Source organism: Odocoileus virginianus, chromosome 31 (genome assembly GCF_023699985.2).
Source record: "Odocoileus virginianus isolate 20LAN1187 ecotype Illinois chromosome 31, Ovbor_1.2, whole genome shotgun sequence".
NCBI classification, from domain to species: domain Eukaryota; kingdom Metazoa; phylum Chordata; class Mammalia; order Artiodactyla; family Cervidae; genus Odocoileus; species Odocoileus virginianus.
In genome coordinates, this window is record NC_069704.1 from 1,104,606 (window position 1) to 1,129,599 (window position 24,994).

The 24,994-nt window shown below is 49.3% G+C and overlaps 1 protein-coding gene across 20 annotated transcripts in view; it reads right to left on the bottom strand.

The window, feature by feature from the left end:
• Positions 1-24,994, bottom strand: part of MYT1L (myelin transcription factor 1 like) — a 400,361-nt gene that overhangs the window by 244,577 nt on the left and 130,790 nt on the right. For 19 of the 20 annotated variants that reach the window (XM_070459146.1, XM_070459143.1, XM_070459144.1 and 16 more), the window contains exon 3: positions 10,010-10,122. The exons of the other annotated variant lie outside the window; for it this stretch is intronic. The gene's annotated coding sequence lies outside the window, so the exon portion shown is untranslated. The remainder of the gene's footprint in view (positions 1-10,009; positions 10,123-24,994) is intronic. 20 annotated transcript variants of the gene reach the window in all.

Here is a 24,994-nt window from a genome sequence, read left to right on the forward strand (position 1 = left end):
CACACACACACACAGGCCTGCACACACACACACAGGTGTCTAAGCAGACGCACGTGACACGCGTGCTCACACACTTGCACACACACACACACAGGCCTGCACAGACACACACAGGTGTCTAAGCAGACGCACGTGACACACGTGCTCACACACTTGCACACACACACACACAGGCCTGCACACACACACACAGGTGTCTAAGCAGACGCACGTGACACGCGTGCGCTCTCACTTGCACACACATGTTGCTCTCTCTCACACACAGACACACATTCAAACATCCTCCTGAACCTTTTGAAAGTGGATTGTAGGGGTCACAGTTACTCACGCCTAACCCTTCAATATTCATTTTATAAGGGAGCAAAAAATTCTTCTACATAACCCAATAGTAATTTTAACAACAAAGAAAGTTACTATTGTTTCAATCACATCAGAAAACGTACATGCCATATTTACACTCCTCATTACTCCCAAATATTTTCTGTAGTTCTTTTGCCATATTAAAAAATGCAGCTAAGATATAAAATCACCTTCTTTTTATATTGTAAACAATCTCTAAAGAGTATGTTGCTATGTTTTTCCACTTTTTGTCATGACATAGCCATCTCCTGAACGTTATTTTAGAAAACACTTCAATCATTTTGAAATCTGACCTTGAAATTATAACTTTATAACTGAACAAGTGGACAAGCAGTGACATAGCTTCTTGTTTCATACTTTGTAAAACAAACTTTTAGTTAGAGGATTTTAGGGAGAAGAGCAGGCGTGGAGTGTAGGATCACGGGAGACAGCGGTTGCTTAGAGGTGCTGTGCGCACGTGGCCAGCATCACACATGGCGCTGGGCTGGGTCCTCCACTTCCTCACTCACCTCCCCTCTCCCGTTTCCTTCCTCCCCCCTCCTTGCTTTCCTCCACCCTTCCCTCCTGGCCCTCCTTCCCTTCCTTCCTTTGTATATGCATGGCTCAAAAATAAGAAACCGTGACTAAACAAACAAATAAAAACAATGGTGGCACCCCTGAATTCTGCCCGCTCTGCACAGTGATGACACAGACTCTCCTGGCTTCCTGTCACCGTCCAGAAGCTTTTATGCAAATACAAGCAAAGAGACGCACGGTTCAGGCTTCTGCTTCTCTTCGACATCTTGCCTTTTTCTTTAACAAAATATCCCTGAAATCTTTCTCCATCAGTTCATGGAGCGCTTCTTCATTTTTATGCAGCTGCATGGCAAGAGAAGACACTTTGATTGGAAGAGCAGAAAGCAGAACACTGATGTAAGTCAGATCACTTCTGCCTTGTCTTTGACGGCGAAGCGAGTGTGTTTTGGTTCTTTATGAATAATCACAATGAGTCCAATGAAGGAGGGTGAACTGGGCCCGAGGCGCTCAGCCCTGGGTGTAAGGGCGAAGTTTCAGGCCATCCTCAACGGATGACAAAGCAGAAAACATCCAGCCTATTGTACAGATGGAAATGCTGAGATTCTAGAAGACGAAGGGTGTCATTTCTTCCTGCTTTCAAGTCCGGGCTGTTCTGTCCTTTACAGTCCCATGCGATGCTGTCTGCGTCTCACCAGGACTTACCCACCGTCCTGCCTGCCTCCACAGCCACTGTCCCCCACCTCTCCCCAAGCAGCCCTGCCCTGGGGGATACCTCGGCCTACCGCCGGGACCGTTGAACCAGTCCTTCTCACTGTCTTGTCGAGGACAGGTGCCCTCCCAGCGGCCGTGTTTAAATTCACCCGGGTTTCCTCACCACCCACAGAGCTCAGCCCCTACTCACAGCAGCCACGCCCCCCCCTGCTCCCACCCTCAGACCCCTGGGTCTTTGCAGATGCTGGTTCATTGTCTGTAACACTCACGTCTGTCTGCAAAGTGTGTGTTAATTCTCCCGGAATCCACACGGCCTCCCCAGGAGCACTGAGCTTGTCCCACTTTTAGGGTGAGTTAGACCTTATCACTTTATGCATACCCCTGTTATAGCTCTTTCTACAGTGTGTGGCATGTTTTGGGGGGTATATGTTTTTGGGTTCCAAAATCACTGCAGATGGTGACTGAAGCCATGAAATTAAAAGACGCTTACTCCTTGGAAGGAAAGTTATGACCAACCTAGATAGCATATTAAAAAGCAGAGACATTACTTTGCCAACAAAAGTCTGTCTAGTCAAGGCTATGGTATTTCCAGTGGTCATGTATGGATGTGAGAGTTGGACTATGAAGAAAGCTGAGCACCAAAAAATTGATGCTTTTGAACTGTGGTGTTGGAGAAGACTCTTGAGAGTCCCTTGGACTGCTAGGAGATCCAATCAGTTCATCCTAAAGGAGATCAGTCCTGGGTATTCATTGGAAGGACTGATGCTGAAGCTGAAACTCCAATACTTTGGCCACCTCATGCGAAGAGTTGACTTTGGAAAAAACCCTGATGCTGGGAGGGATTGGAGGCAGGATGAGAAGGGGATGACAGAGGATGAGATGGCTGAATGTCATCACCAACTCGATGGACATGGGTTTGAGTAAACTCTGGGAGTTGGTGATGGACGGGGAGGCCTGGTGTGCTGCGGTTCATGGGGTCGCAAAGAGTCAGACACGACTGAGTGACTGAACTGATGTGCCCCCATTAAAGGGTTAAATGTCAACAGATATGCGGCAGAATTCCCTAATTCTACTGTTTGTATGGAGCAGCTGAGTCAAAAATATTACAGAAATGCACACAATTATACAGCTATGTGTATGGATGATGCTTGCAATAATTTATTTAACTTTTTTAATAATTTAAAAAAAAAAAAACAAGGGAGTTCTCTCATGGTCCAGTGGTTAAAAATCTGCCTGCCAATGCAGGGGGCACAGGTTTTGACCCCCAGCCCGGGAAAATCCCACAGGCTGAGGAGCAGCTGTGCCCGCAGGCTGCAACTACCAAGCCTGCACTCTGGAGCCGGGGTTCTGCAACACGAGACGCCCCTGCAGCAAGGGGCCCGTGCGTGATGACTAGAGGGTAGCCCACACTCGCCGCAGCTAGAGAAAGCGGCTCAGCAAGGAAGACCCAGCACAGCCAAAAGTAAACAAATAAAATGCTTAAAAAATAGGCATGTATTGCCTTTAAATGTAGGTTAAATACATTCCCTTCATGTGTACGTGTAGGAAACACAGACTCAGAAACACTCCAGAAAACACATGGGCTCTAGCCAGCAGGGTTAGTGTCTGTAGATTTACGATATCGACTTTGCAGGAGGGATGGGGCCAAGCAAAGAAAAGACGGCATTCAGGAAGGTACCATGGCCGCGTGGTGCTTGACGGAAAAGGCCTAAGGGGGTGTGTGGGACTGAACGCGTCGAATCACACTTAACACAGTAACACACTCCGGGAAATTGAGTGGAAAATAATGGCATAAAGTGAAAATTAGATATTCCTTCCACCTTTGAACTCCAGTAGATATATATACCTCTGTTACATAAATGTTGGGACATAATATGTAAATATATACATATGCTTCCATGGTGCGTCAGTGCTGAAGACTCCGTCTGCCAATGAAGGAGATGCAGGTTTGACCCCTGGGTCGGGAAGATCCCCTGGAGAAGGAAGTGGCAACCCACTCCAGTATTCTTGCTGGAGAATCCCGTGGACAGAGGAGCCTCATGGGTTATAGTCCATGTAGTTGCAAAAGAGCTGGACATGACATAGCGATTAAACGGCAACAGCGTGTACTTGGATAGCGTCACCAACTCAACGGACGTGAGTTTGAGCAAAGTCTGGGAGACAGTGAAGGACAGGGAAGCCTGGTGTGCTGCGTCCATGGTGGTTGCAAAGATTTGGCCTTGACTTAGCAGCTGAACAACAACACTATATATTTGGAAAAACAAACGGAAGACCGCTTTTCAGCAACCTGTGCGTTGTTGCCTGCCCCATAGCCCGGCCCCGGTACACACGCCGGTGGCCCGCAGGAGCGCCCCTGGTTACGTCACACGGTAGCTCTTCCACCTCTGAGGCCTGACGCTCACATCCTCTAGTGTGTACAGGGGTGGGGGGGACGACAGCCCCAGGTGCTTGTTTTCATCTGACTCTGTGCCCACATGATTTTCAGCATGATTTCAGGATATTTCTTGGCAGGCCAGGTGATAAAGGGATGAAATCACTAGAAACTGTTCTCGCCTCTGAACCCCACGGTTCCATGGGCCTGCCCCGCCTGCTGCAGGTGTGACAGCTGCTCGTCCGCCTTCCTGCAGACTCTGGGTGGGCTCCACCCTGACTCCCCGGCTCACACGCCAGCCAAGCTCTGGTCTATGGAGCGTTGTCCCTGAGGACTCTACGGGGCGAGTTTGCAAGTAATAAAATTTGAGGACAGAGTCAGAGTTATTCCCTCTTTCCCACATACAACAGCAGCCATTTAGGAGCTCTTATTTAGATGTTTACTAGAGGCCAGTAGACTTGGATTGCCTTGATACTGAATGGTTTGCCTTGGAAATGAACAGAGAGCATTCTGTCGTTTTTGAGATTGCATCCAAGTACTGCATTTTGGACTCTTTTGATGAATATGATGGCTACTCCATTTCTTCTAAGGGATTCCTGCCCACAGTAGTAGATATAATGGTCATCTGAGTTAAATTCACCCATTCCAGTCCATCTTAGTTTGCTGATTCCGAGACTGTCAACATTCACTCTTGCCATCTCCTGTTTGACCACTTCCAATTTGCCTTGATTCATGGACCTAACATTCCAGGTTCCTATGCAACATTGCTCCTTACAGCATCAGGCCTCACTTCTATCACCAGTCACATCCACGACTGGGTGTTGTTTTTGCTTTGGCCCCATCCCCTCATTCTTTCTGGAATTAATTCTCCACTGATCTCCAGTAGCACATTGGGCACCTAGGGAGTTCATCTTTCAGTGTCCTATCTTTTTGTCTTTTCATACTGTTCACTGGGTTCTCAAGGCAAGAATACTGAAGTGGTTTGCCATTCCCTTCTCCAGTGGACCACATTCTATCAGCTGGATTTAGAAAAGGCAGAGGAACCAGAGGATCAAACTGCCAACATCTGCTGGATCATCAAAAAAGCAACAGAGTTCCAGAAAAACATCTATTTCTGTTTTAATGACTATGCCAAAGCCGTTGACTGTGTGGATCACAATAAACTGTGGAAAATTCTGAAAGAGATGGGAATATGAGACCACCTGACCTGCCTCTTGAGAAACCTGTATGCAGGTCAGGAAGCAACAGTTAGAACTGGACATGGAACAACAGACTGGTTCCAAATAGGAAAAGAAGTACATCAAGGCTGTATATTGTCACCCTGCTTATTTAACTTATATGCAGAGTGCATCATGAGAAACACTTGGCTAGAGGAAGTACAAGCTGGAACCAAGATTGCTGGGAGAAATATCAATAACCTCAGATACGCAGATGACACCACCCTTATGGCAGAAAGCAAAGAGAAACTAAAGAGCCTCTTGATGCAAGTGAAAGAGGAGAGTGAAAAAGTTGGCTTAAAGCTCAACATTCAGAAAACTAAGATATGGCATCTGGTCCCATCACTTCATGGCAAATAGATGGGGAAACAGTGGCTCCAAAATCACTGCAGATGGTGACTGCAGCCATGAAATGAAAAGATGCTTACTCCTTGGAGGGAAAGTTATGACCAACCTAGATAACATATTAAAAAGCAGAGACATTACTTTGTCAACAAAGGTCAAGGCTATGGTTTTTCCAGTGTCATGTATGGATGTGAGAGTTGGACTGTAAAGAAAGCTGAGTGCTGAAGAATTGATGCTTTTGAACTGTGGTGTTGGAGAACTCTTGAGAGTCCCTTGGACTGCAAGGAGATCCAACCAGTCCATCCTAAAGGAAATCAGTCCTGAATATTCATTGGAAGGACTGATGTTGAAGCTGAAACTCCAATACTTTGGCCACCTGATGCAGAGAGCTGACTCATTTGAAAAGACCCTGATGCTGGGAAGGATTGGGGGCAGGAGGAGAAGGGGACAACAGAGGATGAGATGGTTGGATGGCATCACTGACTCAATGGACATGAGTTTGGGTGAACTCTGGGAGTTGGTGATGAACAGGGAGGCCTGGCGTGCTGTAATTCATGGGGTCGAAAAGAGTTGGACACGACTCAGCAACTGAACTGAACTGAACTGAGAGGCCAGTAAATCCTGGCCTGAGGGCCAGAGTCACCTGCTGCCAACTTTGTGAATAAAGTTTTTTTTTTTTTTCATTTATTTTTATTAGTTGGAGGCTAATTACAATATTTAGTGGTTTTTGTCATACATTGACATGAATTAGCCATGGATTTACATGTATTCCCCATCCCGATCCCCCCTCCCACCTCCCTCTCCACCCGATCCCTCTGGGTCTTCCCAGTGCACCAGGTCTGAGCACTTGTCTCATGCATCCAACCTGGGCTGGTGATCTGTTTCACCCTAGATAATATACATGTTTCGATGCTGTTCTCTTGAAACATCCCACCCTCGCCTTCTCCCACAGAGTCCAAAAGTCTGTTCTATACATCTGTGTCTCTTTTTCTGTTTTGCATATAGGGTTATCATTAGCATCTTTCTAAATTCCATATATATGTGTTAGTATACTGTAATGGTCTTTATCTTTCTGGCTTACTTCACTCTGTATAATGGGCTCCAGTTTCATCCATCTCATTAGAACTGATTCAAATGAATTCTTTTTAATGGCTGAGTAATATTCCATGGTGTATATGTACCACAGCTTTCTTATCCATTCATCTACTGATGGGCATCTAGGTTGCTTCCATGTCCTGGCTATTATAAACAGTGCTGTGATGAACATTGGGGTGCATGTGTCTCTTTCAGATCTGGTTTCCTCAGTGTGTATGCCCAGAAGTGGAATTGCTGGGTCATATGGCAGTTCTATTTCCAGTTTTTTAAGAAATCTCCACACTGTTCTCCATAGTGGCTGTACTAGTTTGCATTCCCACCAACAGTGTTAAAGGGTTCCCTTTTCTCCACACCCTCTCCAGCATTTATTGCTTGTAGACTTTTGGATAGCAGCCATCCTGACTGGCATGTAATGGTACCTCACTGTGGTTTTGATTTGCATTTCTCTGATAATGAGTGATGTTGAGCATCTTTTCATGTGTTTTTGTGCCATCTGTATGTCTTCCTTGGAGAAATGTCTGTTTAGTTCTTTGGCCCATTTTTTGATTGGGTCATTTATTTTTCTGGAGTTGAGCTTGAGGAGTTGCTTGTATATTTTTGAGATTAATCCTTTGTCTGTTGCTTCATTTGCTATTATTTTCTCCCAATCTGAGGGCTGTCTTTTCACCTTGCTTATAGTTTCCTTTGTTGTGCAAAAGCTTTTAAGTTTCATTAGGTCCCATTTGTTTATTTTTGCTTTTGTTTCTAATATTCTACAGATGGAGAAATATACCATGTTCATGGATTGGAAGAATCAATATTGTCAAAATGGCTATACTACCCAAAGCAATCTATAGATTCAGTGCAATCCCTATCAAGCTACCAATGGTATTTTTCACAGAACTAGAACAAATAATTTCACAATTTGTATGGAAATACAAAAAACCTCGAATAGCCAAAGTAATCTTGAGAAAGAAGAATGGAACTGGAGGAATCAACCTGCCTGACTTCAGACTATACTACAAAGCCACAGTCATCAAGGCAGTACGGTACTGGCACAAAGACAGAAATATAGATCAATGGAACAGAATAGAAAGCCCAGAGATAAATCCACGAACCTATGGTCACCTTATCTTCGACAAAGGAGGCAAGGATATACAATGGAAAAAAGACAACCTCTTTAACAAGTGGTGCTGGGAAAACTGGTCAACCACCTGTAAAAGAATGAAACTAGAACACTTTCTAACACCATACACAAAAATAAACTCAGAATGGATTAAAGATCTAAACGTAAGACCAGAAACTATAAAACTCCTAGAGGAGAACATAGGCAAAACACTCTCCGACATAAATCACAGCAGGATCCTCTATGACCCACATCCCAGAATATTAGAAACAAAAGTGAATAAAGTTTTATTGGGACACGGCCCTGAGGTCTTGCTGATGCGTCGTCCTGGCTCCTTTCTCATAACAATGGTGAGACGATAGGACCTGCTAATACTAAGGTATTTACCACCTGGCCCTTTGTATTAAAAGTTGGCTCACTCTGATCTAAGCCATCTGATGATTTATACCGTTTCCTCTTATAAACAGGCAGTGAAGATTTATCCTTTGTCCCAGAAGTTACTGTTATGACACACCAGTGCTCCCATTTTAAAATGCTAATCTGTTCACTTCAATCTACTGTTTCATTTCATTGCCCAAGAACTTAAGTGTTTATGACACGCTCAGAGCAAATACATACTGATTATCACCCAAGGGCCAAACACTGATCTTCGAAGGATAAATACCCAGGAGTCAGATGCAAGTGTGGGTGTCCCCTGCCTCCGGCGCTCTGCCGCGTGGGCCTCCTGGGTGTCGTCAGCAGAGCCCACGGGGCGAGACGTGGTCAGGGCTGGGTGAGACGACGTGTGAGTGCTGGCCGTGCTCTTGCTGTCACTGCGACCGTTCTCCCATCGGCCTCGGGGCCTCCAAGCGTGCCCACAGAGTCCCACCACCTCCAGGGCCTGTGACACTCGGCCAGAGGCTGGGCAGGCTAGAAATTTTAATCCTTTTTTGAGCAAGTCCAACCACCTGCCTTGAAAATGCATAGGTCTTAGAATCAAACATCCTGCCTCCACCAAGAAGCCCATGCGAAGCCACAAGTTGAGTATAAACATGGATATCTCTTAAAAAACTAGCTTATTTATTTATTCACTTCTTTATTTATCTATTCTTGTCTAATCTCCAGTGAGATGGGTCTTTGAATGCTGTGCAGTACACCACATTGATAACCATCATTTAAATGTTGAACACTTAACTCCATGCCAGAAACGCCAGTTCAGACCCATGTGAAATATTCCACTAAATATTCTTTAATTCATGACCAAAGCACAATGAGACTAGACAAGACGACATCACCGCTCTGTGTGAAACAGCCACAGTCCAGAAACTTTAACCGACCTTAAAGTCAGCTCTTACTTTAATGCTCAATGTGCATAGCTTTTTTTTTAAAACTCCAGGCAAATGATGATTAAACATAATGCCTTTTCCAAACTAAACCAGCAAATGGTTTCTTTAGGGAAAGGGAGCGAGATATAGATGAGAAAATAATTACAGCAAGCGTGACCTATTGTCCCAGTTCACAGAGCTCTGAAGGCGGCAGCACCCACGAGGCCGGGGCATCTGGAAGCCGGTCCCAGCCTCTCATTCCACGTCACAGTGAGGAGCTCTGTTAGCAGACAGGCAGTGGGGAGCCGGCAGACAGATAAATTGCTATCACAGGGTGAGCCTTCAAAGCTTGCCAGAGTTCTCGGAAACTGCCAGCATGCCAGAACTTCCCATTTCCCCCAGCAAAGTCCCAGGTGGAAAATGGATCCTGAGTCTGGTTATAGAGAAGATACTATGAGTGTTTCTGAGGCCAGTTCCCTGCACATGTTCAGAGGCTGAGCTCTGCCCCGGTGGGAACCGACTCACGTGACAGGCGTGTGGACTCTGGGAGCTGAGAGTCCCTGGAAACTGTGCTGCTTGACAGCCTCCCCCTGCCGTCTGCCAATCCCACCCCCGAGCTCCGAGCCATAATCAGTAAACCTTACTGACCAACGTAGATTTGGGGGCAATGATTCAAGACGACGCCTTTCCATCTGAGGGTCCATGCCCCCCACCCTGGGGACCCCAGGGATCCCTCAAAGCGCCCCAAGGGATGCATCTGCATGGCTTCAGGAGCCAGAATAAGGAGTGCATCCTCTTATTTAACTGCCAAGGGCTCTTTTTAGCACAAAGTGTCTGTTTGGAAAGGGTGCACGACAGGATTTCATCTGCCTCCCAGAAGCCTGGCAGCACCAGGAGCTGAGATGGGGGTGGTGACTCAGTGGTGATTTGGGGGCAGGGAAAGGAGACGCTTGTCCTCAGCCTCTCGAGAGCAGACGACGGGTACCTGAGCTCAGCCGCCGGGCAGGTGCTCTGTGGGTCTGACTTTCTCCCTCTGTCGATCGGGGTCCGGAGAGGCCCACGGGCGCGATCTCAGCAGTTCTCCTCTGGGTTCATTTTCTAGAGGACAAGACAACAGCACAGCAGCAGCTGAGTGACAGGAACCCTCTTCTCCGGGTTCCCAACGCCACCTGTATAAACAGCCGACTGCACGTGGGGGCCGCGCAGGACTGTACCCGGAAATCCTGATACGAGGGGCAGTGATGGATAAGCAGAAAGGGCTCCTAAACCTTGGATTAATCTTTTTGAAATCCAAGATATTTAACATTTTAAATACATGTCTGGTTTTGAAGGTAAAAACGAGTGCACTTTATATTTAAATTGACCAATTATCACCAACTTTGTAAGATTATCTTTTTTTAACACTTAGATGCAAATACGAGCCAAATTAATAAGTGAAAAAAATATTTGAGGCGTGTAATTATTTCCTAGAAATAATGTAACTTCATTCATAACCAAACAGAGCCTATTGATGACAAGGGTGTTTCTAAACGTCCACTCAATTTTATTTTCAGAGAACAACAACAAAATACATTTTCTTATTTAATGTAAATTTAGAATTTATCAACTTTTCATCAAGGTTTTCTGCAAGAGTATCTCAGTGTGAGGGACAGTTTTAGTTGGAAAAAAAATATCAAGGTGGTTTTAAGATAATCTCTACTGTCAAGGGGAGAATGTATTTTGTTTAAGAAAAAAAGGCTGAACCGCAATATCAGAAAGTGGAGAGATGGAGGGGTCTCCTTGTCGACACTATTGTTTCTGGAGCGAAACTCCAAATTCAGTGATGCGCATTACGTCCCGTCTGTGGCTACCTCAGCCCAGGTGTTAATGGTGGGAGTGGAGAGACCCCAGGTCCCAGCTGTAGATCAGCGGGTAGATCAGCACCTCCCACAGCATTACCGTAAATCCTCTAGAACACACTGTCCTCCGCTTCCTGGTCACACCTCAGCATGGAGACACATGGAGGGGCTTGGCCAGTGGGGTTTGCAGTAAGACAGCACAACTTCCCATGGGACCCACAGGCAGCCATGCAGCTTCCATTATTTTCTCTAACAAGAACTTACCCAAACACATAAAGAACAGAGCAATTCAGAAATACGCACATGGCGCCACAAATGTTTTAAAATTACCCTGAAAAACCAGGTTTGAAAAATTAGCATGAGGATTGGTATATTTTTGTGTGTGTTAAAGTCTAAATCATTAATTTGGAGTTACTTTGTATTATTTTAATATATATGATGCTTTTATTACAAATTGCAATTTGTGACTTTATTTATAGCTAATGACACTGGAAAGTCTGAGGAAATCTGCTTTGTGACCAATACTCATCTCCTCTCACAAACACACATACATAAGACCACACACACACACACCCACATGCACACATGCTCACACACATACACACATACAGGCCCACATGTACACACACTCCCACATGTACACATACATGCACGTATGCCCACATGCATACACACCCACACACCCCCACACATAGGCCACATGCACACACACCCACACATGCACGCACACACGCACACCTACATGAACACACACACATGTACACACACGTGCCCACATACACACCCCCCCACACACACACATGCTGGGAGTACAAGAGGTTCCTTTCAACTCCAGCGGTTCTTCCCCATACAAGACGGTTTGTAAGCCTAATGTTCAGTGACACAGGCAGGCACACCCAACCATGCTCCTGTCAGCTCACACCCACAGGTCATCTGGATGCAGAAATGAGTCTCCACCAGGGATGAGCACCCACGTCTCCCGCACCCGCTGTCCTGCACTCTGGTCTCCAGAGCTGAGTCCAGAGCCCGCCTCCCACACTAGAGGCTGAGCACACATGGGCATTCTGGTCCAGGCGCCGAGCCTGGGGAGGCCAGTGAGTGCTCGGTGCACACTTCCTGCCGGCAGCCCGTCACCTGACTTTCTGAAATCCAAGCTTGCTTTCCCTTGCCGAATGCTCAGCTTCTGTGCACCAGCGCCAAACAGAAACTTGGACACGGGTTTTGGGTGAATTAGAAAAGATTAGCCCTATTGCCTTGCCTGGCAAAGGGGGCTACAGCAGGCCCCTGTCCTGGAAGACCGTGTCCCAGCCCAGCAGGGAGGGGAGCTTGGTGAGGAGTTTACAGCAATAGCTCAAGTGTGGGGCTGCCAATAAGACCAGCATGTGCCCGGGGTCTCCAGTTCTCCAATCTGGTCTCAGGCAATCATCTTGAGCTTCTCTGGTTTTTTTAACGTGGCCTCAGGTGGGCTTTCTCTGGTATGAAGAATGCTGACATCTTAGAGCTTAAAGACACTGTTATGTGTGTTCCTTGAGGCAAGAGGGGCTCTGCTTGAAGGCTGCATTATTGTTTCTTGGCTAACCCCTTCCGTATCTCTTCATCCTCCCCTCCTCCCTTCCCTCCCCTGATTAGCAACTGCTCAAATCTGCCCTTTGGAGCTCAGTCAGTTCAGTCTCTCAGTCGTGTCCTATGAACTGCAGCATGCCAGGCCTCCCTGTCCATCACCAACTCCCAGAGCTTGCTCAAACTCATGTTCATCGAGTCGGTGATGCCATCCAACCATCTCATCCTCTGACATCCCCTTCTTCTCCTGCCCTCAATCTTTCCCAGCATCAGGGTCTTGTCAAATGAGTCAGTTCTTGGCCTCAGGTGGCCAAAATATTGGAGCTTCAACTTCAGCATCACTCCTTCCAATGCATATTCAGGACTGATTTCTTCCAGGATTGACTGGTTGGATCTCCTTGCAATCCAAGGGACTCTCAGGAGTCTTCTCCAACACCGCAGTTCAAAAGCATCAATTATTCAGGGCTCAACTTTCTTTATAGTCCAACTCTCACATCCATACGTGACTACAGAAAAAACCATAGCTTTGACTAGATGGACCTTTGTCAGCAAACTAATGTCTCTGCTTTTTAATATGCTGTCTAGGTTGGTCACAGCTTTTCTTCCAAGGAGCAAGCATCTTTTAATTTCATGGCTGCAGTTACCATCTGCAGTGATTTCGGAGCCCCCCCCCCCAAAATAAAGTCTCTCACTGTTTCCACTGTTTCCACATTTATTTGCCATGAAGTGATGGGACCAGATGCCATGATCTTCGTTTTTGAATGTTGGCTTTTAAGTCAGCTTTTTCACTCTCCTCTTTCACTTTCATCAAGAGGTTCTTTAGTTCCTCTTCATTTTCTGCCATTAAGTGTGGTGTCATCTGCATATCTGAGGTTATTGATATTTCTCCTAACAATCTTGATTTCAGTTTGCACTTCATCCAGCCTGGCATTTCGTATGATGTACTCTGCATATAAGTTAAATAAGCAGAGTGACAATATACAGCTTAGACACACTCCTTTCCCAATTTGGAATCAGTCTGTTGTTCCATGTCCGGTTCTAACTATTGCTTCTTGACCTGATACAGATTTCTCAGGAGGCAGGTCAGGTGGTCTGGTATTCCCATCTCTTAAAGAATTTCCCAGTTTGATGTGATCTACACAGTCAAAGGCTTTGGCGTAATCAGTAAAGCAGAAATAGATGTTTTTCTGGAACTCTTTTGCTTTTTCGATGATCCAGCGGATGTCGGCAATTTGATCTCTGGTTCCTCTGCCTTTTCTAAATCCAGCTTGAACATCTGGATGTTCACGGTTCATGTACCACTGAAGCCTGAGAGTTTTGAGCATCACTTTATTAGCGTGTGCCACTGCTGCTGCTGCTGGTAAGTCTCTTCAGTCGTGTCCGACTCTGTGCGATCCTATAGACGGCAGCCCACCAGGCTCCGCCGTCCCTGGGATTCTCCAGGCAAGAACACTGGAGTGGGCTGCCATTTCCATCTCCAGTGCATGAAAGTGAAAAGTGAAAGTGAAGTCGCTCCATAGTGTCCGACTCTTAGCGACCCCGTGGACTGCAGCCCACCCGGCTGCTCCCTCCATGGGATTTTGCAGGCAAGAGTACTGGAGTGGGTGCCATTGCCTTCTCCTCATTAGCGTGAGACGAGTGCAATTGTGCAGTAGTTTGAGCATTCTCTGGCATTGTCTTTCTTTGGGATTGGAATAAAGACTGACCTTTTCCAGTGCTGTGGCCATTGCTGAGTTTTCCAAATTTGCTGACATATTGAGTGCAGCATTTTCACAGCATCATCTTTTAGGATTTGAAATAGCTCAACTGGAATTCCATCACCTCCAGTAGCTTTGTTGGTAGTGATGCTTCCTAAGGCCCACTTGACTTCACATTCCAGGATGTCTGGCTCTAGGTGAGTGATCACACCATTGTGGTTATCTGGGCCATGAAGGTCATTTTTGTATAGCTCTTCTGGGGACCTCAGGAAAGGTCAGAAGGTTGGAGGGGCACCAGGAGGATTCCTGCCCAGGGCTCCACAGGGTCCTGCCCACTTCATCTCTACCAGGTCCTACTAAGGCAGTTCCATATGGACTTGACATTACTGATGCTGAAACCATAATATAATGATTTAAAAACAGAAGTACTCTTTCCATGGAGTATTAGTAAACAGGTGTATTATCACTAGCTTAGCCAGACCGATCGTAACCAACTGTGGTATGAACATTTAGGGGTCAGGTACCTCCCTGGAGTTCAGGTTCTCTGACAACAGTAGAGCTGAACTGAAAGTGTAGAAAATTTCCTTTGGCTCCAGGCATCAGCATGCCTACAGTCTCCAGCGCCCTGCTGTCAGGCCCGGGGTGTGAGCTCCTGGCCAGAGAAGCGTCCAGGCAGGCCTTGCCCTCCTTCACTCGTGAGCACACTCGGGTCCCGTCTGTTTGTTTACACAGCAGGTGCGCGAGCAGTCCCGAACGCCACCTGAGGGGCCCCAGGACCTCACGCAGGTTTGTGCCCCGCAGTGTTCCTGAGTGAGCAGGACGCGGCTGGTGGGGGCACGGGCCTGGCTGCCCTGCAGGGACCGCACGCTGAGCTGGGAACTCCAGGTCCCTGCTCCAGCACCTTCCCGAGGGTCCTGTGTTGCTGAGATGACACACGGGGGAGCTTCCTGGCAACCTGAGTCACGACTGTGGGCTTATCTGTCAGTGGAGATGCTTCTTGCCTTTTCTTCTTGCTCTAAAAGTTCTATGTGAGATTGGGTAAAAAATGAGGGGCATGTTTTGACAGTGCCTCTCCCCCAGACTTACCACACTGAGTCATAGGAGCCAGACAAGCCCTGCCTGGCTCAGTCAGACGCAAACCCTTCTCCAGGAGCCGACTTGGAGGCTCAGGAAGGAACCGAAGCCCCCAGCAGAGCCTGCTGCTCTCAGGACCCTCGCCTGGGCGGGCGGAGTGGGAGGGCCTTCCATGCGGCTTGGCGGGCTCATCGGGGACGGCTGGTGGTCGGAAGAGAGTCGTGTCTCAGCCCCGGGGTGGGTGTGGCCTGTCCCGGTGCCCTCGACACTGCCCACGCACCTCGTGTGTAACTGTGAGTGGACGCTGGACGATCGCTCAGCGGCCAGGCCGAGACGAGCCGTCACTGTGAGCAGCAGCTCTCCGTCACTCTGTCCAGCCTCAAGAGAAGGCCTGCCTCCCCCCGTGCCAAGCTCAAGGTGTGTCCCTGGCCCTGCCTGACTCATTCTTCCTTCCAGAATATGTTCCTCAGGGGATAGCTCAGCTCCAGGTCAGCTGTGAACCTCCTGTCTAACGCTGGTTTCCAGAGAAGAGCAATATGATCACTTTCAGAAGACAGAGATGGGGAGGTCTACAGAGATGGACAGAGATCTACATGAGGAAGGGGAAACGTGTGATAATGAGTGAAGGTATCTTACGAAGAAATGACAAGAAACCAGGGGAATGATGCAGGTTTTCACATCATCCTTCCGCTCGTTTTCAGAGGACACCCCCTCCTCTTTGGGTGTCCTGAGCTGACTCTCACATATCTGCCTGGTGACGTCTATGACGGAGAGGGCTGGGATGTAACTCTGACTTAAGAAGGTCAACTCTCCCGCCCGTGCCTGGGCTTTCAGATCCCCCTGTTCCTCTCAGGTCTTCTGGGTCACGTCGCTCCTCAGAGCGTGACCTTCATCTAGATCTCTCAGCACCCGGGAGTTGACTCCAGCATGAGCACCAGTGCCACAGAAGGATTCCAGCAAACGCAGCTAGCGGTCTGGAGCCTTTCAGATACAGACATCACAAGCGCGGTCGGGTCTCTCCCAGGCTTGCACCAGCATCTAAAGCAAACGTCTCATTGGTTCTCAAAACGCACGCTGGAAAGGAAACTTGCTTTTCACAGCATGGGCTTTTAGGGGGAACTATGGGGACCCCTACACAGAGGAGAGGGGCTGAGGCTGCCCCTGCCTGCGGTTCCCGGGGCCGGCAGCAGGCTCGGTACAGTAAGGAGCTGGGCAGTGTGAGGACAAACCCAGCTCCTGGAAGCCACAGAGGTCTGCAGAGAGCAGTTCAGTGCTGCATTGTGTACAACCAAACAGGAAAAACCATCAGTGGTGCCCCAGCCAGATGACCGTCGTAGAGTCCAGGATCGCCTGTAAGTCCCGGGAAGCAGGGTCAACAAGGGCAGAGCCCCCGAGACAGAACCGAGCAGAGAAGCAGATACAGCTAAGTCCATACACCCACAACCGTGCAGATGAGAAACCTGATGACATGCTCTCCATTCCCACGTGCAGACGTCAAAGCCTGGGAAACGTTTGGCACGAGCAGAGACTCAGGGCTAACAGGGATTGTCTTTGGAAAAAGGAGTGGGATATTGAAGACTAAGACAGACTTTCACTTTTTAACTTAAATAATTCTAATTGCTTTAACTTAATTCTAATTTTATTGCCAAAGTAAAGTGATGTAACATTTTGTGTCACAAAAATGGAAATATATATGATTATTGTCTCATAGATCTATCAATATTTTCAAAAGCTACCTATCAATTGCTGTAAAAAATGATTAATAAGTTCAGGTTAAAATTTTTTCCTTCCAAAGTCACATAATAATTAAAAGCAACTTGAATTCTCCCAAAATTTCACTGCTTCACAGTATATTTATAAGTAGTTCTGGGGTCTGCTGTTTACATACCAATAAATAATGCTACAAGGAAATCATGTTTAAGCCCAATTATATCACTCTAGCTCATTAAAAAAATTCTTACAGATTAAGCAGAATAATAGAGAAACATGGAGGCAATTGAAAGAAAGTTCAGTCGGTGCTGGGAGGGAGGGGCGGCTTCGACCCAGGACCCAGCCCAGCAGCCGAGCCAGCAGTGTGTCCGGGCCCAGGCCTGGGCGTCTGTTCCCAGGCTCCCAGCTACATGGAAACTGTCCCAGAGAAATCTAAGAATGTGCTTCTATTAATCTTACCAACAATCACAGCAAGCTATTGTCCTCAGGGTGCCTGACAACTGCTGGTGTGGTGAGGTGGGGGCAGGGTGGGGACCGCTGCTCGTGTAGTCTCCAGACTACGCCCACCCCCTACGGCTTTCAGGCTCACACCCCCTGCCTGCCAGTGAAACAAGAGGTCCGCACCGAAATCAGCTTCCCACGAGGGGATGTCCGCACGATCCCCAGCCAGGCGACCCAGAGACATCGGGCCGCCTTCCGGTCTCTCCTCAGAATCCCCTTCGTCCTGACCTCAGCACCCCTGAGCTGAGCTCACTCCACCTCCCCGCCTGCCCCTCGAATCCTGCTCCTCCTCCGCTGTTAATAATGATTCCTTTACGTCACACCACTGCTCAGTAAATAACTCAGTGATGTTAACAGCCATCACTATCACTGTAACATCTGACGCATGTTCAGTTCAGTTGTTGAGTCGTGTCTGACTCTTTGCGATCCCATGAACCCCAGCATGCCAGGCCTCCCTGTCCATCACCAACTCCCGGAGTCCACCCAAACCCATGTCCATCGAGTCAGTGATGCCATCCAGCCATCTCATCCTCTGTCGTCTCCTTCTCCTCCTGCCCCCCAATCCCTCCCAGCATCAGGGTCTTTTCCAATGAGTCAGCTCTTCGCATCAGGTGGCCTAAGTATTGGAGTTTCAGCTTCAACCTTAGTCCTTCCAATGAACACCCAGGACTGATCTCCTTTAGGATGGACTGGTTGGATCTCCTTGCTGTCCAAGACTCTCAAGAATCTTCTCCAACACCACAGTTCAAAACCATCAATTTTTCGGTGCTCAGGTTTCTTCACAATCCAACTCTCACATCCATACACGACCACTGGAAAAACCATAGCCTTGACTAAACGGACCTTTGTTGGCAGAGTAATGTCTCTGCTTTTTAATATGCTGTCTAGGTCTGACGCAGGTACCACAGTCAAAGTTAAAAGTATTGCACATACAAACCCGTAAGTTATGGCCGTTGTACAGAAGAGAAAAGTGAAGCTCAGAGAGCATTGTATCCGTTCTCGAGAGCTGGAAGCAATCACCCCAGAGGTGCCCGCCTGGCTTCCAGGGCTTGTAAAGCTTGCTTACAAATAAGCACAGGTCTTAAGTCTCACTCCTGCTTGGTGCGACCTTTAGCTTAAGACATTTTATTTCCCAGTGTCCCTTGAGTACAGAGGTTCTTTCTCACTTTGATTCACATCATTCTCTCCCTCTATGTAAATACCAAAGAACCCTCAAGCCTCACGTCAAATCCACAGACCCCCACGGTCACTCCGCCCTCAGAAGGAGTCCTTGTCTTCTGGAGGATGGACTTGGCTGCCCTCCAGCCGGCTGTCACGGGTCCCGGACCACGAGAGTGAAAGGTGTCGACATCTTGCCCAACAGCGCTGGCTGACTTTTCCTTATTTTCTGGCTTTGGCTGCGGCTGCTGCTGTTACTGCTATAAAAGACGTTGTTTCCTGACGGCAGGGGTCGGATGTGTTCACCTCTGTCTCACCGAGTGTCAGAAGAGGGGATTGGCTAAATGAATGAATTTTAATAACAATAGTAACAAGGAGGCTGGGTTCCTGGGCAGTGCCGAAGATGGTTTCTCTTCTGTGGGTTCCTCATTATCGCATGTTGCTGTTCCATTGCTCAATTGTGTCCAGCTCTCTGCAAACCCCATGGACTACAGCACGCCAGGCTTCCCTGTCCTTCACCATATGCCGGAGTTGATTCAACTTCATGTCCATGATGTGCTCCTGAATACTTACTGGTCAGCTGGGAAAGTGTGAGCCATTGGTCTCAGTCTGTTTGTGCTACTATAACAAAAGACCACAGACCTTTCGTGGCTTAGAGACAACGGAAATTTATTTCTGATGGCTCTGGAGGCTGGAGGTCTGAGACCAGGCGCCAGTCTGGATGCGTGAGGGCCCTCCTCTGACCTGCAGATGCCCTGTGTGTTCCCAAAGCGTGGAAGGGGTGGGGGAACTCCCTGGGGTCTCTTCGTGAGGGCACAAATCCCATTATAGAGGCTCCAGCCCCAGGACTTAATCACCCCCCAACCAAAGACCTTGCGTTCTGACACTGTCACCTTGGAGTTAGGATTCTAGTGTGTGCACGTGTGGGATGCAGACACTGAGAACATAGCACCATCTTTCAAAACACAACCAACAGCCTCATCATGAAAGACAAGGATGGAGTGGACCCCTCTGAATCAAGGCTGTCCCAGGAGCGAGTGTGTGTGGCCGGAGGTGTCCTGACGCAGGTGTGTGCACACACAGTCCTTCTCACACGTGTTGTTCCTGAGATGCAGAGACTCTAGGGGCTGAATTGTGCTATTGATCACTCACCGGACGCCACAGGATGTGCAGGGGGAAGCCAGAATTGCAGCAGCAAGATCTCCTCTTAGGAGGCAGACAAAGTACTGTCTATCATGGGCTGTGATTACAGAGTGTGAACTTGAATGTGTCATTGGTTCAACTTAAACCAAACCCCTGGAGGAGGGACAGGCTACCTACTCCAGTATTCTTGGGCTTCCCTGGTGGGTCAGATGGTGAAGAATCTGCCCGCAATGGGGGAGACCTGAGTTTGATCCCTGGGTTGGGAAGATCCCTTGGAGAAGGAAATGGCAACCCACTCCTATTCTGGCATGGAGAACTCCATGGACAGAGGAGCCTGACAGGCAACAGTCCATGGGGTCACAAAGAGGCGGACACGACTGAGTGACTTTTGCTTCACCACGGTCTAACCGGAAGCTAATGCTGAGGGCCTGGTCACACTTACAGAAGTGCTGAGGACTGGTGATGCTGCTGGCCCCCCAAACTGGCAGCTGCTCATCTGGGGTGCTGGGGAGGGTGCAGACTGAGGAATGAGATTTCTCTGCATCAGAACTTCCTCCACAGGACGACTTCCCCAGAGACAAGAGAAGACCTTTCCAGGGAAAGTTTTGGCAAGCTAATTAAATTAAGTCATTTGCTTCTCAAGACAATGCTGAGAATAGGGTAAAGAAGATATTATTAGTATTAGTTCTATTTTCAGAGAGAAGCTCATTTTCAGAATGGTAACATGCTCAAGACCCCAGACTGGGACTTGGTCTCCACTTTATAGCTCAGTTGGTAAACAATCCACCTGCAATGCAGGAGACCCTGGTTTGATCCCTGGGTCAGGAAGATCCCCTGGAGAAGGGAACAGCTGCCCACTCCAGAATTCTGGCCTGGAGAAGTCCATGGACTGTGTAGTCTGTGGGTCGCAAAGAGTCGGACACGACTGAGCAGCTTTCACTTTCACTTTTCAGATAGACAGCTACAGATCGCCAGAGTTTCAGCTTTCCCTGAGAGAGGGGACTCCCTTCAGGAGGGGCTGCTTACTGATCCCTGGATCTGACTCCAGTGAACCTCGAGAAGTACAACCAAGAAGAAGAGGAATCGGGGGCGTCGCGTGCAAGGTGGAGAAGACACACCTGGAATCACCTGCCGGTGGGATGGCATTTCAAGAGCTTAGGAAAAAACTTTCTCCCCGATGGCTAAACCAGCGCCCACACCAACCCCAAGCCCACACACCGAAATCCCTTCCCCTGACCATTGATCTTCAGAATTTGTCTTTATAAAGTGCAAACAGTCATGCGATGGGTAATACTTAAAGTCACCACTGGCTCAAAAAATATTTGTTCTACACACAGCAGGGAGGATAGTGGGGCTGGTGGGGGTCAGCTGTCTTTCTTCTCTGTGTCTCCCCTTTTCATACACACACACACACACACACACACACACACACTCACTCACACCAGGTTTCAACCTCTCTCTTTCCACCATGAAGACCCCCCTGAGCTCAGTGACCACGCGGATTTGGATGCAGGATTTAGGGAGAGCTGGGGCCGAGTCGCGTGTGGTTACCCAGACTTATCAAAGCCAAACGTCGCTGTGCTCAGTTCTCTGCGCTGCCCAAGAGGTGGACCCCGCTCCGCGCGTGGCTTTGGTCTGTGTGGACAGCTCCTCGGATCAGGGGCTGGGGGTGCGTGGGGGTGGTCGGGGGCTCCCCGGCTGTGGCAAAGCACCGAGGAGGAGCACCCAGGGCCAGCTCCACCTGTGCTGCAGGCGCGGAGACCCACAAGGAGATAGGCAGCCGGGAGCCACGAGAGACGTACAGACAGATCGTCACGGTCCAGCCAGAAAGGCCACGACCGGCGTGCACAGCCGCCCAGAGGAACAGGGCTCTCGGGAGAGGCAGTGGCTGGGCTGTGTGGCTCCCACAGTCCCGAGATACGGAGCAGAGGGTATTTCCGGGGGAGGAAGCCCTGAGGACCCAGGCGGGGGTGGCGAGAGAGGATGGTGAGCCTGCAGAGCGGTCCGAGGGCCGCCAGGGCTCACTCAGCGGCGGTGGGCAGGCTGTGGGAAGCAGCGCGGGGAAGGGGAAGCACCGGGAGGGGTGAAGTGCGAGCGGTGCAGAGGCCGCTCCGGGCCGCGCAGGTGGCCCAGGGTCCCGTGGGAGGGAGTCCGGGGCCAGGCGTCCAGCCCCGGGCCGGGAGAGCCCCCGGGGCGGTGTCCTTCCCGCCCCCCGCACCAGACAGATCTCATGTGCCCCAGGCTTGCTTTATTTTCATGGCTCTGGAACCAGACGCAAGAAAATCCCCTCTAGCTCACAAAGCTGGCAAGTGAGGAATGTCTTGGGCTCTTGAAATCACAGCGCACTCTGTGCCATATGAGGCTATAACTAGCTGTAGCTGTCTGCAAAGATGATCAACATACAGCTGTTTGGAATTCTAGATTTATTTTCTTTCAGAATACATACTAGAAAAAATATTCTAGATTTATTTTCTTTCAGAATACGTACTAGAAAAAATAGTTTGGAAACAGTTAAAAAAAACCTACAGAAAAGTACAAAGGTAAAAAATTCCTTCGTGATAAATTTTGATTTTAAAATGTCTATGGATGCTAGTTCTTTGTCAAATAACTTCACCTCTTTGGTAAGAAGAAAGAGAGAAGGAAATAAGGAAATTAAGAAGGAAGGGAGGAAGAACAGAGGGCTAGAAGGAGGAAAACACGCACCAAATAGATGGAGGGAAGGTTGTTAATATTTAAAAAATTGGGACACATTGAGAATATCTACCTAGAGGAGAATCACTAATAAATCATAAAGTTTTGATATTATCAAATATATAATCGCTAACAATGGTAAACAGAGCGGCAGATACATTTTCAGTGTAAACGCCTGTAACTGCTCCCAAGAAATGGCCCTCGGCGAGCAGAAGGCAGCAGCACCAGCGGGTGGAGACCGAAGGCTGCAGCGTCCCAGCGGAGGGCAGGGGAGGAGGAGGGGCGACCCGGCTCCCACCGCCCTGAGGCCGGTTTTCATGCAGACACGTTTGACGTGTGCGTGCACGTGTGCTAAGTCACGCAGACGGGTTCGAGTCTCTGCGATCCTGTGGACTGTGGCCCGCCAGGCGCCTCTGTCCATGGCATTCTCCAGGCAAGAACACCGGAGTGGGTTGCCATATCCTCGTCCAGGGGACCGTCCCAACCCAGAGACGGAACCCCAGTCTCCTGAGTCTCCTGCTTTGGCAGGCGGGTTCTTTACCACTAGCGCCACCCGGGGAAGCCCAATTAATACAATTTAAATACATACAATTTAAAATGGAGCTCTTAGGGGGCAAAGTCGTATTTACAAAACTTTTTAAAGTGTGAGACTGTTTCACAGGACAATTTTATAACGAAAACCTCCAGAGGCTCCAAGTTGCCCAGCCCTTTGTGTCCAGACGCAGGCAGCTCTCTGGGCAGTGAGCGGGGTGTGGACGGCGGGGGCTCCTGCCTGCACCCCGCCCCACCTCGCAGACGTGGCCCCACGGGGTCAGGCCAGCCAGCGCGTCCTGCAGCGCTGCCGTGGCTGCGGGCTCGGGGCGGGGCCTTCCGGAGACGACGCAACCCGCCCCCTGCGCAGGGCGCCGACTCCAGGGGTCCCCTCGCCTTGCAGACCCCGTGCCTGAGATTCCCGCGGGGCAGGGGAGCCCGGGGAGGCGGCAGCGCTCAGCGCCGCGGGGCGAGGCTCTGGAGGGCGGTGCCCCGGGGTCACAGCCCGCCTGGCACCGTCCGAGGACTCGTGTTCGGTCCTCTGCGCGGTGGGGATGCTGTCGGTAGTGGCTGTGTCTACGGGGGAGGACTGCAGGGACGAGTCACCGAGGGGACACGGCCGGACGGCCAGGAAGCCCCGCACACTCTCGGCTGCCCCGGTCCTCCGCCGCAGTCTCGGGCGCATCCGGGGACCGCGTTCCGCGCCCCCGTCTCAGTCCCTCGGGTCACGGGAGTGTCGCAGAGGCCTGGGCTCTCGGCGGGTCCTGCGTCTCCAGCAAGGCGCTGATCCCACCACGCGGGCCCCGCCATCACAATCCACTCGACCCCCTGTCTCCAAACCCTATCGCACGGGGGTTACAGCTCCAGCTGATAAAGTCTGGAAGGACGCCGCATTCAGCTGTAGCAGCACCTAGCTCGCACCTCACTCTTGCGGGGCTGCGCATGAAAGGCATGGCCTTTAAAATTAATAGCAAAGGGGCTGAGGTGGGGACTGCTGATGCTGTTCAGTCATTAAGTCGTGTCCGACTCTGTGCAACCCCATGGACTGTGGCCCACCAGGCTCCACGGGATTGTCCAGGCAAGAATACTGGAGTGGGTTGCCATTTCCTTCTCCAGGGGGTCTTCCGGACCTGGGATGGAACCTGGGCTTCCCCTGTTGCAGACAGGCTCTTTACCGCTGTCCACCGGGGAAGTTCTTAAGTGGAGATTAGGACATGTTCAGCACACAGACGCAGCATTTGTGTATCATGTGATTAACATGTACAGGTTATTCCGTCCTTTGTTTTTTTACGTCCCTGTATTTTAAAGGCTCTATAAAAAGTGAAGGGCTCAGCATAAATTAGATCATGTGCAAACAAATATATCCATCTAGTTGGTGCTCACATGGCAGGGTGACCCTGAGCCTCCTTGGACTCCACACTCTTCACTGGGAGGGACTTGGTCATCGGCCTTGGAAGCCAAGGCCATGTGCATCACGCCAGAGAAGCACGGGTCCTGACACGGAAATGGAGCAGATCCCAGCTCCTCCTTGGACCACGCTCACACCCATGATGTCCCCTCCTGCTCATCGTGGGCACACGCACAGGCGGGCCCTGTAAACAGCGACTGCCGCGTCTGCACCACCCACTCTGCCCTGCCGGGGAAGAGCCTCAGGTCGTCCCTGGTTTCTAAACCTGTTCGCATTTCACGTGATATTTGTATAAACATCACAGAATCAAAGTTCATAATAAACAGATGGCTACAGATTTCTACGACGAACAGTTGAAGTCTTACATCCCAATCCTGAGATATTATGGGTTGGTACCAGTGCCTATGGCTTCCCAGGTGGTAAAGAACCCACCTGCCTGTGCAGGAGATGTGAGAGACATGGGTTTGACGCCTGGGTGGGGACGATCCCCTGGAGCAGGAAATGGCAACCACGCCTGTATTCTGGCAGGATCCCATGGACAGAGAAGCCTATAGTGTAAAATGGTCTCCATCTGCTCTTTATTAACTGATAAAAAGATCTATAACTAAAATGAAGCAAAGCTTCCCTAGAGCAGTGATCTTTCATCAAGACAACTTAGC